The following is a 15702-nucleotide window of genomic DNA, read 5'->3' as shown; positions in this document are numbered from 1 at the left end:
AAGTAAAGCATTGTCAGTGATTTGTGTTATCTAGGGGATTCAACTCTTAATTTTTTACTAACATGGCAATTAAATTTTGTCTTTCAAAGAATTTAAGTCATTTTTAAACATTGTAACCATTTTTTTGAAGTGTGGTGAAATATATATAACATAGTATTTATCATATGTAAGTGTACAATTCAGTGACATTAACTCATTCAGTGTTGTGTGTAAGCATCCCCATTTATATCCTAAACATTTATACCCTAAACATGTTCATCATCTCCGACAAAAACTCTGTACTCATTAAACAATAATTCCTTTTCTGTCCTTCCTCCCCACCAGCCCTTGGTAGTAAGCAGTGTTTTACTTTCTCTGTCTCGATGAATTTGCCTATTCCAGGTACCTTGTCTTGTATAAATGGAATCATACGATACTTATCTTTATGTATCTGGCTTATACCACTACGCATAATGTTGTCACGGTCTATTGATGTTGTAGAATATATCATAATTGCATTCCTTTTTAACGGCTGAATACTCCATTGTATGTGTATACCACATATTGTATATTGTCCATTCATCTACTGGACTTTGGGGGTTGTTTTCACCTTTTGGTTATTTGAATCATGGCTTTCATTCTTTCAGATATATACCTAGGAGTTGAATTTGGGGGACATGGAGTAGGTCTTATATTCCCACTAGCAATGTGCCAGGGTTCCAGTTTCTCCATATCTTCACCAACATTGTTTTTTGAGTTTTTCTGTTTGTTTTGATAATAGCTATCCTAATGGATGTGAAATGGGATCTGATTGTGGCTTGATTTGCATTTCCCTAACTGGTGATGTTGAGCATCTTTTCATGTACTTACTGGCCAACTGTTTTGGAGAAATATCTGTTAAAATCCTTTGTCCATTTTTTAATTGAGTTGTCAGTTTGTTGTTGAATTATAGGAATTCTTCAGATATTCTAGATAACAATCCCTTATTACGTACGTAATTACACATGGGGTCTCATTCTGTGAGTTGTCTTTTTATTCTCTTGATAGTATGCTTTGTTGCACAAAACATTTATAATTTCAGTGAAGTCATTTATGTATATTTTTTTGTCTTTGCATTTGGTGTTAGATCAAATAAATCATTGCCAAATTGAATGTCACATAGCTTTTTTCCTATGTTTACTTTTCGTAATTTTAGGTGTTACATTTAAGTCTTTGATCCATTTTGAGTTAATTTTTATATACACTGTGAGTTAGGGTCCAAATTCATTCTTATGCATTATTTAAGTCATTTTAATATAGTCCAGCATAGGCTGTTGAGAATAATTTGCTTGACTTTACTATGTTTTTAAAAAGTTCCTTACGTAATTGTTATGGTGTTAAATAGTTTTGTTATTGAAAGTTTGAATCTCAACAACTTTTATAGATTGAACAGCTTTTAAGCAACTGAAGAATAATGAGTGGTCTGTTTCTTATGGCCTTGCTTCATTTTTATTCTTTTATCTCTCTAAAGAGCCAGTTGAGAATCTTTTCAAAGTAATTGTGCTGTACTTTTGCACCACTAGGTGCCCACCCCCAACCGGGATAAAAAGTGCATGATGATTTCAACAGAGCTAACTTGCTTTAGGGACAGGGACTAGGGGCCAGGGTAGTGTGTTGTAAGGACTATAGTTATTAATGCTTAGGTGAGGCTTTTGCTTTATGTGAAAATATATGGCACATATTGATTTCCTTATGTTGAACTGGCATTTTATTTTTTACCTGTGAAGTATGTGATGGTGGAGAATTTAACTGCTTATATGGTTTGGAGCCCCTTACTTCGGTTCATGTTGAGGCACCAACAGCTTCACCTGCCATTGCTTTTGTACCTCTGTACAAATGTCAACAGTGAAAAAGTGAAACAACATCTTAACTATTTTGAAAATTGTTTTGGCTTTGTAGACATTGTAAGAGTTTACTGGGTCCCGAGACTATACTTTGAGAACTGCTAGTTTATTGCATTCTACTTTATTTTCTTCCCTCTCAACTTTTTATTATGTACAAGACCAGCATGATGAATACCCATATTCCTTTGCCTAAACTGATTCCCAGTTTTGACATAATTGCACACACAAGGGCCTCTCATTTTCTCCCTGCTGTCAGCCCCCCATATAGGTATATATATTTTTTTCTGAGCAAAAATCTCAAAGTTGTAGATAGTATACATATCTTAAGAAAAAGGACAATCTCATATCCAACTAATCTGAGGTCTAGTCCACGTTGTTTTCCCCATCTGTCTCTAAAATGTCTGTGTTTTTTCCTCCTAAAATGTAACTATTTAGTTGTTACTATCTCTTTGTCTTGAACAGTCCCCTCATCTTTTAAAAATTTCCTGTGGCACTATTTTTTTTTAAGAGTCCAGGATATTTATCTGGAATTTATCTGATTATTTACTGATGATGGTGACGATGTCATTTAAGTTGTTGCTTCATGATATTAAAGTGGTACAGTGTAACAGAACACTGAAAGTTAAGTCTGTAATCTTGATTAGGTTCAGGTTAAATATGTCTTAGCAAGAATACTTAAAAGTGGTATTTTGTATGTTGGTTCAAATCAGAAGCTACATTATACCTAGTTGTTCTACTCTTAATATTCTTTGACCACCTAGTGAAGGTTGTGACCAACTGCCCAAAATAAAGGCACATTTCCTTTTATGGTTTAATTGGTAAATAAACTTGAGGGTGACACCCTGTAAATATCCTGTTCTCCATTATTGTTTCACCTCAGCATTGTAATATCCACTGTTGATCTTTGCATGCCATTCCTTGCTAACATTTATTCTGACAGTTGCAGAGTGGTGAGTTTTCTAATTGCTCTTTCTTCTACATTTAATAACTGAAATTCTGTAAAGAGAAGTTTTCTTCCTTTCCTGACCCCTTGCTTTCAGCTTCCTATCACTATAGATAGACTCAGTAGTTTTTACTTAAAAAGTGTATTTATGATACATTTGGCCATTGTGAACCATTTTAAGCTCTCATGTCTGTTGATAAAACCCATCAATTTTGAGTACTTCCTTTGCTTTTTGCACAAAAGATGTCCCATCGTTTATCTTGTACTTCACTTGTTTCGGTCATGGTATCACCCTTTTATCCAAGGTTCCTTGCTTCTTTTTGTAGGGTTTAGTATTTGGAACTGAGATCTGAGTGCTGGGTGTATTAATTACTTCTGTGCTCTTTCATTGGAGAGAACTAGGAATGTGTTGAAGAATAAACTATGAGTTCATATTGATAGTGTCATTTCAAATTCCTTGTAGCTTAGCCTACTTGCTTTATCCTACAGCACATTACTTTTGTATTGCTATGAACAATCAGTACACTAAAGTTTAAGACTTTTTACTATTTTTGCTATTTCACTAATAAGGATGAGATCATAGTAATGTGTTCCAAAGTTTTGAAATAATTTTATTTTGTGTGCTTCTGTTAATACTCATTTGAGTTCATGTGTACTTGTGTTCAGTTCTTTAACTTAGTTTTGAACTTAATATTGGAGTCATTTTGCTACCAGTGTGGCTTAGAAGGCAGCCAAGGTGTACATGCAGTTGACCTGATTATAGGAATCTCTGTGGCCTGAAGTAAATCAGGTCATGCAGCCTAGTAGGCTGAAGACCTATTTACTGTTGATGAAGAGTGTCAGAAGAAAATTAACGAAATTATTGCTAATTTACAAAACCAAAAGAGCTGTGAAATTGAACTCATTTGGAAGATGTAATATAGGTAAAGCCCTGCTTTAAAATAATAATCCTAACATTTTATTACATAAAGAAGTTTAACTTAAATAAATGTTTTAATTCCCCTTTTAGCTTCCTACTGAAATATTTGCCAAAACTCTTTAAGTGGGATTGTGTCAGAATTCCTTCACTTAGATATTAACGCTATTCAGGTGGACCAGTAACGTTAAAGAATAAAACTTTTATCCTAAGTGTCATAGTACTTTAATAAAAAGTAATAAAGAATGCTTTGGATCCCATGGAAGTTATTTATCCTTATGAAAATATCTAGGTAAAGAATTTAGAAGCCTACTTCAGGAAGAGAGCAACAAGAAGTTAAGTGGAGTAAAATTCCTAGCTCTACAGGAAATAGGTAATCCATTTGCCTTCAAACACTAAAGACTACTTGAGACTTTAAAAAGAAGAGAACCATTGAGAAGCAGAAACAAGGGAAATTTTATTTCTTGCAGTTTGATGAATGGAAAGCAATACAGAATCAGAGTTTTAAGCACTTAGTTAAATGGCATGTATAAAAAACTAATAAAATGAAAATGGTAGGTTTGTTGTACTTATAAATTAGGATTCATGTTTTCTGTGCAAGCAAAAGATAAGCTCAGTTCTCCAAGGAATTTTTATGTAGGTCATTCCCCAAATCTCTAGAGAAAAAAGGGGGGCTAGGTAGGTGGGTGTAGGACATGTTTTCAGTAATTGTTCCAGTTCTCTGTTATAATAGAAACACCCTCATGCGTCTAATAGGTCAGTGGGAGTATCTGGGGCTTCTCTAATCTGATTAGATTTAAAGACTGATGATCTCATTTCTGAGTAATGAACAGGTAGCCCATGGCTTGTAGTGGCAAGAATTTTCCTCTCTACCTATCAGGCATTTTTAGCCTCCACACTGTAGACGTTTTTGACTCATTAAGTCTTTGTAGAGAGAGGCCCTGTGCATTGCACAGTATGTAGCAACATCCTTGGCCTTTACCCCACTAGATGATAGCGCCAAAACCCCTGCTCCCCAGCACTTGTTTAAACCAAAATGTCCTCAGACATTGGAATGTGCTGAACATGCTGTGAGAGTCAAAATGGGCCCTCCCTTTGGTGAGTGAGTGAGTGAGTGAGTGAGTGAGTGAGTGAGAGAGAGAGAGAGAGAGAGAAAGAAAGAAAGATACAGACAGAAAGACAGACTGATTTGAGAGTAAGTTGCAGGCTTGATGCCCATTATTTCTCAATACTTTATATAGTTCACACTTTCCAAACACAAAGTACTCTCCTGTATTGCTACAGTATACTCATCAAAACTAGGAAGTCAGTAACATTGATCATTAGATCCCATTCAGATCTCACCAGTTGCCTCAGTATGGCCTTTATAGCAAAACAGATAAGCCATCCGCCACATCTCCCAATCATGAGCCCATGATTCATGATTAAATCCAAATCATGTGTTGTGTTTAGTTGTCACAAGTTTCTAACTCTCCTTCAGGCTGGAACGTGTGTGTCTTTCCTGTCTTGACAAACTTAAGATATTTGTAGAATGTTCCTCAACTTATGTTTGTCTAATGTTTCCTCATGATTAGATTCAGGTTATGTGTATTTGATGAAAACACCACAGAAAAGATGCTCTGTTCTCACTGCATCGTGTCAGGTGGCACACAAGGTCAGTTTGTACCATATGGTTGATGTTAACTCCATCAGATTCCTCAGCTATCCTCATCAAACTTTTACCCACTAGTTTTAGAATTGAGTCTTTCCTGAATCAGTTTTTCCTGTGATGGCTGTTGAATATATTTTTCCTAATTACATCAGTCCTTATATAGGTGGCCTTCTACTGTTAGGGTAGATCTTTTCCTTACCTCCATTTAGGTAAGAATATGTTATTTATAAAGTTATTATATAATATATATACATTATATATTCATTTATATATATTCATTCCTTATGTCAATATAAATATAGATACCTATTCATCATTTGTGACTATTATTTAAATGATAGTACGACTAATATTTGGATACTCAGATTTTCTTAGATTTGGCCTATGGATGTTTCTTCATACTGGCTTTTGATGTGTGTCCCACCATTTTGCATTTCTTTACTTAACTAGCATGCTAAGATGTTTAAGCCTCATCATATACATTCCTGACCCTGGAATCAGCCAGTTTTCCAACAACTTGTTTTCTTTTAGTAGCGAATGGTATTTAGAAATAAAAATACAGTCACTAGGTATGGTCATTGCTTTCTACGTCTTCTTTGAGTTGACATAGCTAGGAAGCATGTTAATGTATGCATATTCTCTTACACAGGTACACACTCTTTCTTTGTGTCTATGTATATTTAGAACCATGAGTTCATACTGATACCTCTGATTCTAGTTTAACACCACGTTTGTTTTAGCCTTTCCATTTTGCACATTTTACTTCCCTTGGCCAGCTGTGAGAAACCTGGTTCCCATTCTCTTCAACATATTTGTTATTTACTCAGTCCTCAGGTACAATACCAATTTCTTGACCACGCTACTATCATCTCAGTTTTAGTGCCACTAGCCAAGAGATCTGTCTTCCCTCCCCCAATCTCCCCAGATTAGAAAACATTAACTTTTTAAGCATGCCAGCTGTGAGAATTTTCCCCAGCCCCTCAGCATGATACAGAAGAAGGTTGTTCATAACAGGATTGAGGGCTGGCTATGGGAACAAATGTGACAGAAAGAAGCTAAGGGGAGGGTGAAGAAAACTTCTGATAACATAGTTGAAATGATTACTCAGGAAAGTAGTTATTTGCTAGGGAGAAAAGTAAAGATAGGGTTTGAAGGATTAGGTAGGACTATATCTGGGTTTAAGTATCTGTTGTTTCTATGTATAGTTTATTTGATCATTTGACAATTTTAATGCTTTTTTTTCTTTAATGCTCTCCTATTTCTGATTGCTGACTAGATTCCCTGCATTCCATTATTTGCAGTTATATTGCATATTGTATATATGTGCTAATATACTTAGATCTCTTCTATATACTTAGATTTCTTCTGCCTGCTTTGCTTTTTGATTTCTAGCTTTCCATTCAGCTTCTGCCTTGTCTTATTAAGGCATCATCTGTGTAATCATCCTAACAACCTTCAGTGCTTGGAGGGTTGTAAGTGTACCTGGTTTGGCCATATCATTTTGCCATTTTAGCCTGCTGCTGGGTCATTGATGAAACTAACTATAATGCCAGTCTCAGCTTCAGTTCTCAAATATTTCTATCTCCACTTTGATGTGGTTTAATGCTGGACCCATCTAGCACTATCTTGTGTGTGACTCTAAAAGAAACATTCTGGACTTTTTTCTTTCTTTCCTTCTGTCATTCAGTATGACACTGGATAGTAGGCTTCTGGGCAATTGAATAAACTTTGATTATCAGTATAAATCATAGTTACATATTTAGTTTTATAAGAGTTATTGCTTAAAGCTGCAGCTTTAAAGTTAAGTATATAGCTTTATAGATTTATAAACTCATTTTTTTTCGTTTCAGAAAATGAGTTTATATAGGGTTATCAACTTAAAAACAGAGTCTTACAGTTGAAGAGATTTTAAAAGACAAGTAGTTCTACCTCTCACCCAAGAACAGATGCTTCTTTCCAGTATCCTTTTCTAGCAGTTAGAACTCACTCTCATGAAACAACTTATTTTTCTGTCAGATTGTTTATCCGTGGTACCTTTGATATGTATCTGAGGATTCACTGACTATCCTAAGATTCAGTCATCAAGGTGGCAGTGTGAAATTTACTATATTCTTACTGCCTAGAAACTTAAGACATAGATGGATATAAAGCCTGAAAAAAAGAGACTCTAGCCATTGGTTTGCTGATGAGAGATAATGGCCAAAGTGTAAAAGTAAAAAGCCACTGCTACCCATTTATAGACCTTAGATTTGTGATCCAAAGAATTGTTGAAGCTGGGTTATGGAAAAGGGTCAGTTTTAGACTTTTGTCATTGTTTTTGTTCAACATCTGCTACATGCCTTACAGTAGGTGCTTGGGATACAAAAAGGAATGTATATTGAAAAGGCTGTCAGGTGAGGTAGAATGTTTTTCCCCCATGGAAACTTCTTAGTAGCCTTAGTATTTCTTCAGTGTGTTTGTTCCAAAGCAGAAGCATTTATCTTCCTTTTATATAGATAGCATTTACCTTAAATATTAAACTAGGTGCTTAAATCATTGATCTGTGTTACATAAAGACTTAGAAAAATATAAATATTTTACCATGTGATCTAATTCTTGGGGTTTTTTTTCCAGTAATATTTTATTTTGGAAGGATTTAATAAGGAATAAAAGTACTAATCTTTTTATTGCTTTTAGTTCAAGTGCCTTTAAATTTGAAAGTTCAGAAAATTTCACACAACTTATTTCACAGAATATGAAGTTTGAAATGAGAAAATGTAGCTGTAGATTAATCCAGAGCCAGAGAACTTTGACATACATACATTTGACACTTAGCCAAAGAAGAGTGTGTATTAGGGTGTTTATAGTTGGGAATTTTTTTTAAAATTGGTAATGTATTTTAATTTGAGTTAGTTGGTATTCAGACGTCCAGAAAACTTTTTGCTGGACTGTCTTTTCTTGTATAAGGTGATGACTTCATGGTAGTAATAACCAAAGACCAACATAAGATGTATAATAATAGGAATTTTTTGAGGATGGTGACCATATTATTATTTTCACTTAATTCCCAGTGTTTGTGATACAGAAGGAATCTATAAATGTTCATTTCTGGAATTCTTTGTATCTTTCAGCAGTCTTCATTTAGTACTAAATATTTGTTTTTTTTAATGTTTGAATATTGGTAAGCCTATCAAAATTGGGAAATTTTCAGCAGTACAAGTATTTTTGTCTCTCTGTCCTCTTTTGGGGACTCTAGTTACACTTGTCTTACTTACCTCAGCTTAAAGTCAACAGATAAAATCTGTCATCTGACAAAATCAGGCTTACTGACTTACTGCTAATACTGTACCCTGGAGGAATCATAAGGCATCTTACCAAAGAATAGTTTTTGTAGGATTTTGGAGAAACTGGAGAATTTAGGTTAAAATTAAATGAAACAGTGTTTCAGAGGCTCAGAGTAAAATGAAGCTGTATATAAAGGGATAAAAGTACACTCAGGGGTCCTGTTTACTTGGAAACTCTGAAGTAATTATGGAATGTATCCAGAAACTCCTTATTTGAAGCTCTGGATCTCTCCAAAGTAACTTAGATTCTCCAAGCAAGAGTAAGACATTTTAATGTTACTGATTTTCAGACTGCAAAGTTTTTGATAGTTTATGGTTTTACAAAGTTTCACTGTAAGAAAGCAGTAGTAGCAAAGAAGAGCAGCTTTATAACACTTTACAGCTGGAGCATGTCTTTTGGAGCAATATTGTTTCCTATTAACTTTACAGCTGATTTTATCTGTGTTACTCCAGTTTGATGAATGGCAGGGCAGATATTTAGAATCACAGTTTAATTTTTACAGTCTCATGTATTTATTGGCTTGGATGAACTTATCCCAGTGTACACTGACACTATCTTTCTAATTTTTTCAGTCTTTTTTATCTTGGTTTCATTTTAGATTCTGTTGCTACATTTTTAGGTTCTGTAGTATCTAATTAGCTATTAATCCCAACCATTGTAATTTTCATCTCTGAACATTTATGTTTACAAGGTTTATATATAAAGTTAATATGTGTTGTTATAATCACTGTTCTATTCTCGTATAGACTAGAAATTTTTTTTCATGAGGATTTAAAAATAAAGTTAGTTCCAAAACTAATAGCCCATTCCTGTTTCCTTCTCTTTTGTTTCCCCCCATTCCCCTTCTAGCCTTACTTTTGACTTGACTTGGAATTCCATATTAAATTGAAATACAGTTGTATCTACTTACATTTAGTTATGATTTATATGTGGCCCATATTAAAATCATTTGAGAAAGTGTGCAGATACAAATTTGATAGAACCAGATTGAAAGTATATGAGGAAATTGTGTTAAGGAATAGATTAAGATGAAGCCAAAATTCAAGACCTTTTGTCTGGATAGATTTCCTAGGATTTACCACAAATAGAACTTTGATTTTCTTAGAAGGTAGGACATTTCGGTGACTTTGTTGCTTTTTAGGAAGGACTATTTAAAACAGAAAACTTACTATGTTTTCGTAAGTATAGGTTATATTTTAATTTTTTTCTATGCCTCAACCAAGGAACTATTGCTATTAAATTTTCCTTTGTTATTGATGGGTTGTTTAATTAACATTTAATTTCAGAATATAAATGAAGGATATCTTTAACCCTTCCCTTTTTGTAGGATTGCTTATATTAAGTTATGTTCCTCTTTTTACTACTCTTTGGTTTTTTACTTCTTAAATTGTCTGCATTTGATATAGTTAATTCCTGAAAATTAAAATATTAATTGATAGAATAAAAAGGAATTTATACCTTTTCTATTCTACAAGTTTTTGAAATATAAATTTTTTTTTTTTTTTTGACATCTGGGATTACGGTCAGGGCAGCAGCATTCTCCAATGAAATATAAATTTTTAAAAATATTTTTTATTTGGCAATAATTTCAAATTACCAAAGAGTTGCAAAAAAGTACATGAAATACTCTTTACCCTGATTATCTTAACATTTGCTTTTCCATTTGTTCTTTGTCTGTAGTTGTATGTGTATATAGTATATGTATATACACACTTCTTTTTCCTAAATATTTAAGGGTAAGTTACATGTGTCACTAGTCCTTTAACACATAAATTTAGTGTGTATTTCTTAGTCAATTACATGTCCACATCACAGTAATCAACTTCAGTAAATTTAACGTTGTTCCAGTATTATTACCTAATCTGTTGTGTCAATTTTATCAGCTGACACAATAATGTCCTTTGTAACATTTCCTCCTTTCTGGCATAAGATTCAGTCTAGGGTGAAGTATTTCATTTACCTGTTAAATCTCTTTAGTCTCCTTTAACCTGGAACATTTCCATAGTCTTTGTCTTTTCTGACATTGACATCCCTTTATCCCCTTAAAAAAATGCTTCTTGTTTGATTTAGTCTACAGTTTCCTCATGATTGGATTCAGGTCATTCATTCTAGGCCCGGATACTATGTAAGAGATGGTAAATTCATTGCAGTGTACTGCATCTGGAGGATGTTAAGTATGATCATCCAGTCAAGGGTTTGTCTATTCCTTTAATGTATAACTATTTTTGTTCCCTTGCAACTCTATTCTTCATTAGAATATTCTCTTAGATTTGGTGTACATAATTCTTTCCTGATGAGTATTTACTATGCTGGTTGCAAAGTAATCATTTGCCATCTCTCAATTTGCCATCTCTCACATTTCCTCCATATTCACCAGTAAGTTCTCAACACCCTGCTGTAAATATGAGCCTACCCTTCTCCCCATTTTTTTCTTTTATCAATATGGACTTATAAAATAAATGGTTCATAATTCATTATTTTGGAGCTAAATTTGTCCTGATTTGTCTAGTGTTGCCTCTTTAAGCTGGCTTTTTTGTCCTGTGACATGCAGCCATTCTAGGAGCACTTCCTTTGTGGCATCAACACCATTTAACAGGTTTATCTGGTACCTGCTATGCTCCAGGGCTGGTATCAGGCCCATTTTCTGAGGAATCCTCATTCCCTTTTGTGGGGAGCAGTATTGGCTACTAAGATCTGGGCACTAGATGTGCTGTTGCTTCTTGGCTATGTTAGCAGAGGGCTGTAGGCAACATACATATATATGCATAGGCATATCTTAAGTAGTTACAGAATGCTTTATCCATTCCACTACAATAAATAAAATCTAATGTGTTCAGGGTTTGTTTGCAGTCCTACACTTCCCCACTCTACCTAGCCCCTGACAGGGTTTCAAGTCAAATACTGTGTGTGTGAGTTACTTAGATTCATTCTGTCTGCCTGCTTCTTTGTCTTCCAGTCTTTTATATGAATAGGTTTATCTGTTCTGGAGTGCTGTCAGTTTTAGTTTTTTCCCTTTTATTCTCACTGACTCTTTTGAGTATGTACAAAAGCCGGAACTAAACAAAAAGGTAAGGTAAGTGATGGGTCACTTACTGAGCTGTATTTCAGCTCATCACCAACACCTTGTAGGGAACTGACTTCATTGTTTTCTGCTTTATCTATCCATCCAAATTGGAGCCACAGCTGTGACTCTCCCACAGCTGCCAGTCCCCCCCTTGGAGGCAGTTCGCACGGCGCAAAAGGATGCAGACTACAGGGACTGGCTGCAGAGCGTGGTGGGCGGTGCCCTGCTCAGCCTGGCGGGTGAGGCCGCATAGGTTCTGAGGGCACTGCTTGCTCTGACCCGTTCAAACAAGTGGGCCTCAGTTAGTGGGTGGTTCTCCGTGCCACGCAGTGGGATGGGGGACGATACTCTAGACTCCGCCGGTACAAGCTTTTCCAGGCCCTGGCATGCTCCACTGAGACTTGAGCTGAAGCTGATGTTCTCAGGCTCCACACCGAGCAACCGGGTCGGGGTGGGGAGGTGTGAGAGAGAGTGAGTTCTGTGTCTTGTGGCTCTGTGGGGCACAAGCATGCTTTCATGGAGCAGTGGAACCCAGCCCAGTGGTGCAAAGAGGGCAGGAAAGAAGAGATTGAGCTGCTGTCTGATGTGGCCTACTTTGGCCTCACTACACTTGCACGCTACCAGACCTTCAGGGAAGAGTACGTGGGTGTCATCCAGGTAGACTCCTCTAGCTGAGTGCCCTCAAGGTTACTCCACAGTGTGCTGGTTACATTATACACCATCCTGCAGTACCTGCTGGACAAGGCCCTTCACCTGGAGCACGAGCTGCAGGCCGACCATGACAGTTCGTGGCCTTCACAGGGGGGTCTGGCTCAGCATGAGTGGCCGGTCAGGTGCACACGGCCACCCTGATGGGGTAGCAGCAGAAGGGGCCCCTGTGGGCAGTGCTGTTGCTTAGGCAGGGCCTCAGCTGCCTCCAGCGGCTGCGTGTCACCTGGTTCTACATCCCACGGTGCCTTCTACCACCTGGCCAAAGAGGCTCATGGGAGTTCTTATGAGCCACATGGAAGACAGACTTTCCCAGGCGCTCCCTGTGTGCTTTGTGCCTGGAGGAGAGCCGACACCCGACAGCTTTTCTCTTTGTCCACCTCTTTTGCTGGGAGTGCATCACCCAGTGGTGTGACACCAAGATGGAGTGTACCCTCTGCAGAGACAGGTTCCTGCCCCAGAAGCTCCTGTGTCTGTGGCACTATCGTTGAGCCCATGAAGATGGATCCATGAGTCTTTCCTAATGTTGGGAAATAATTCTCAAAATTATGTGCACAGAAATCACAAAATTCTCAAGTTCTTTTTTTTGTCATGAGACACTATGCCAGCAGCTCAAGAGGAGGCTGGAAGCTGACCTGGTTGCAAAATGGCCAGGCAAAGATCTTTAGGTTTGGGCAGGGCCTCCACCCAATCAATAACCGTAAGCCTGATGCTGACGGACAAGCAGGCCCTCCACCTTAAGGGTCTCCCACCCATTGTGCCAGTTTAGTCCCTTCCTCAGGGACCTGTCTGGACAGGACTTTAGGTTTCTCCTCCAAGCTGTAACTACTCAACTAAGAACTACTTTTAGAAACAGGCTCAGATCAACTATTCACTTATGCAGTGTAAAGAGGGCTTGAGGCGTGAATGTGGGTAAGAGCGGGGAAGGTGGCTGTCGCTCGACTGTGTTCGTCAGCCAGCCCCAATTCCCTGTGATCTCATAGTTGCTAGGGCCAGGCTGCCAAGTGGTGCTGGCACATTTGTTCAGCAGAAAGAAGCCACTGTTCAGCAGAAAGAAGCCAGGGAGTTGTATCTCCACCGAAAACATTTGGCATGCACCTTTTAACACATGTCAAGTTTGTCACTCATTTTAGAAAACGGAAGCCTACATCTTGGCCTTATCCAAACCCCGAGGGTTTTCCTCCCTCTCAACCCCTGGTGGGGCAGGGCTTGGTGGAGTGCGAGGAGGTTTTCCTAATGCCTAGCATGCAATACCACCTCAGACCCCACTCTCGCAGAGGCTGGGGTAGGAGAGCCACTTAAAACCTGTCACCACTGCATCTACCTTGTTTCTGTGCCTTCTTAATGTCAGAAGTTTAAAACTGATTAGCTTTGGCATAGGCATCCTTAGGAAACAACACAAAAGTGTTGGTTAAGTTAGGAAAGCCACAGGCGTAGCTGAAAATGTAGCTTTCTAGAGGACAGTGAACATGCCCTGTCCAGGGCCTCTGTCAAGGAGGTGACGTCCCTGCTGTAGGCGTTGCAGTGCCGGCAGACCATTTCCAGAGTTGATACAGTGGACTGGGGTGTTCGGAAAGAGGGATGGCTCCAAATTGTTTACTCAGTGAAACTGCCAGAGATGGCTGCTGTGGCCATGGGAAGCAGGCTGTCTCCAGACAGGGAGGATCCCCAAGAGTCTGCGCCATTCCTAAAATCCTTTACTTAACACTAACCAAGCATATAATTTCCCATCATACCTTAAACCTGAGCATTTCCTAGGAAAACAGTATGAAAAATGAAGAGTGGCAAGTTGAAACATGCCAGGTGCCATGAGGTGGTAAAAGTACTGATTTGGAGGAGCATTTCAGTTATGAAGCTTGCAATATAGGATCAGGTATACAAAAGGCCTTAAGAGCAGCTTAGTTTCAGATCAGCAGGAATTGGCAACAAAAAAAATCCCACCATTTGCTGTCTAAAACCGTAAGAGGGATGAGAAACTGTTCAGAGCTACAAGCCTGAACCACCTGAGGATGCAAGAGAAGATCCGGGGGGGTGGGGGTGTGGCAGCCATGGGCCGGGCATGACTGCTCTGCTCGTTTGGACAGCGGTTCCCTGTCAGGCTGGTGCTTCTCTTCACTGGGCTTTAATTTTAGGTAAAGACTACGCAGGAAGGGGGGCACTATCTTTAAATAAAGTTGGAATTAAAGTCACTTGATAGAAAAAATAATTTCCCTATTTGCCCTCTTAAAGGTAGCATTTATATATGCTGCTTAGCACTTTGCTTTTTAAAACTTACTAATAACTTGGAAATTACTCTGGGTTCATAGAGATCTTCCTCAGAGTATTGAAAGTTGGCTTTAGATTATTTTGCTTAGTTTCTTAATTCTCACATGTATTTATATATTTTAAACAACCTTTTTTTAAAAAAAAAGATATGTGTGTAGGTTATGTTGTAGGTTATGTATATGTACAAATCCAGTGTTGGCAAAACTATGTATTCAGCCACCCCTATCATCATTTGTTCCTAGTTTCAGGAAGATTGTTCAGAGATTGTCCTAGGATTTGATTCAGTTACTATAAAAGAAAAATAGTTTTTAAACAGGTAGCATTTTCCCCCTGGCTTACCAGTCCCTGACTATCTCTGGACTGTTTTCAAGTTGTGTGTCAGGGTCCACCTTCCTGTGGTCCTTCCTGTTCTGCCATCTCCAGAGTACTGAAGAGTTAGAAGGAATGGGAAGGGAAAGATCCCTAGAAGGCTAGAACCCAGAAGGTGTACCTCACTTGGATTCCCATATCACTGACTGAAACTTAGTCATGTGCTCACACAAGCAGGAAGAAGTGTTGGAAAAGCAGGACAACATATATCCAGCTAAATATTCTTTTTAAGAAATGGAGAATGAGTATTTTCTAGCCACAGGTATCTCAAGATATTTACAGCTTTGCATTTTGTTTCTAAATTTGATAATCTCTCTAATAAAACTGATCCATTATATATTTAGTTACATTTCTAGTTGTAAACACTGATGCCTATTTCAGCCATTTTTATCATGGCTAATTCTAGTCATAATTTTATTATATAATTTTGAATCGTAGGGCTGAGTTGTATTAGTTTTCACAATGTGCGAAGTACTGAATTTTATGCATTGTTACGTGGACATTTTAATTGCCGTTTATGCTCAGATTTGCTATTTCAAGGTGATACTCTGATGTGACTGCTTTTAGAAGACTCACTACCAGTTACACTCTTTTGGTTAT

General features: G+C 37.5%; 1 protein-coding gene and 1 pseudogene across 3 annotated transcripts in view; both read left to right on the top strand.

Annotated features, from left to right (window-relative positions):
- Nucleotides 1-15702, top strand: part of WAPL (WAPL cohesin release factor) — an 87440-nt gene that overhangs the window by 34513 nt on the left and 37225 nt on the right. The window lies entirely within an intron of this gene.
- On the top strand, nt 9-14483 carry LOC140850418 (peroxisome biogenesis factor 10 pseudogene; annotated as a pseudogene).

Source organism: Manis javanica, chromosome 7 (assembly GCF_040802235.1).
Source record: "Manis javanica isolate MJ-LG chromosome 7, MJ_LKY, whole genome shotgun sequence".
Taxonomy (NCBI): Eukaryota; Metazoa; Chordata; class Mammalia; order Pholidota; family Manidae; genus Manis; species Manis javanica.
Note: the sequence above shows the minus strand (reverse complement) of the source record. Positions and strands in the feature narration are given on the sequence as shown.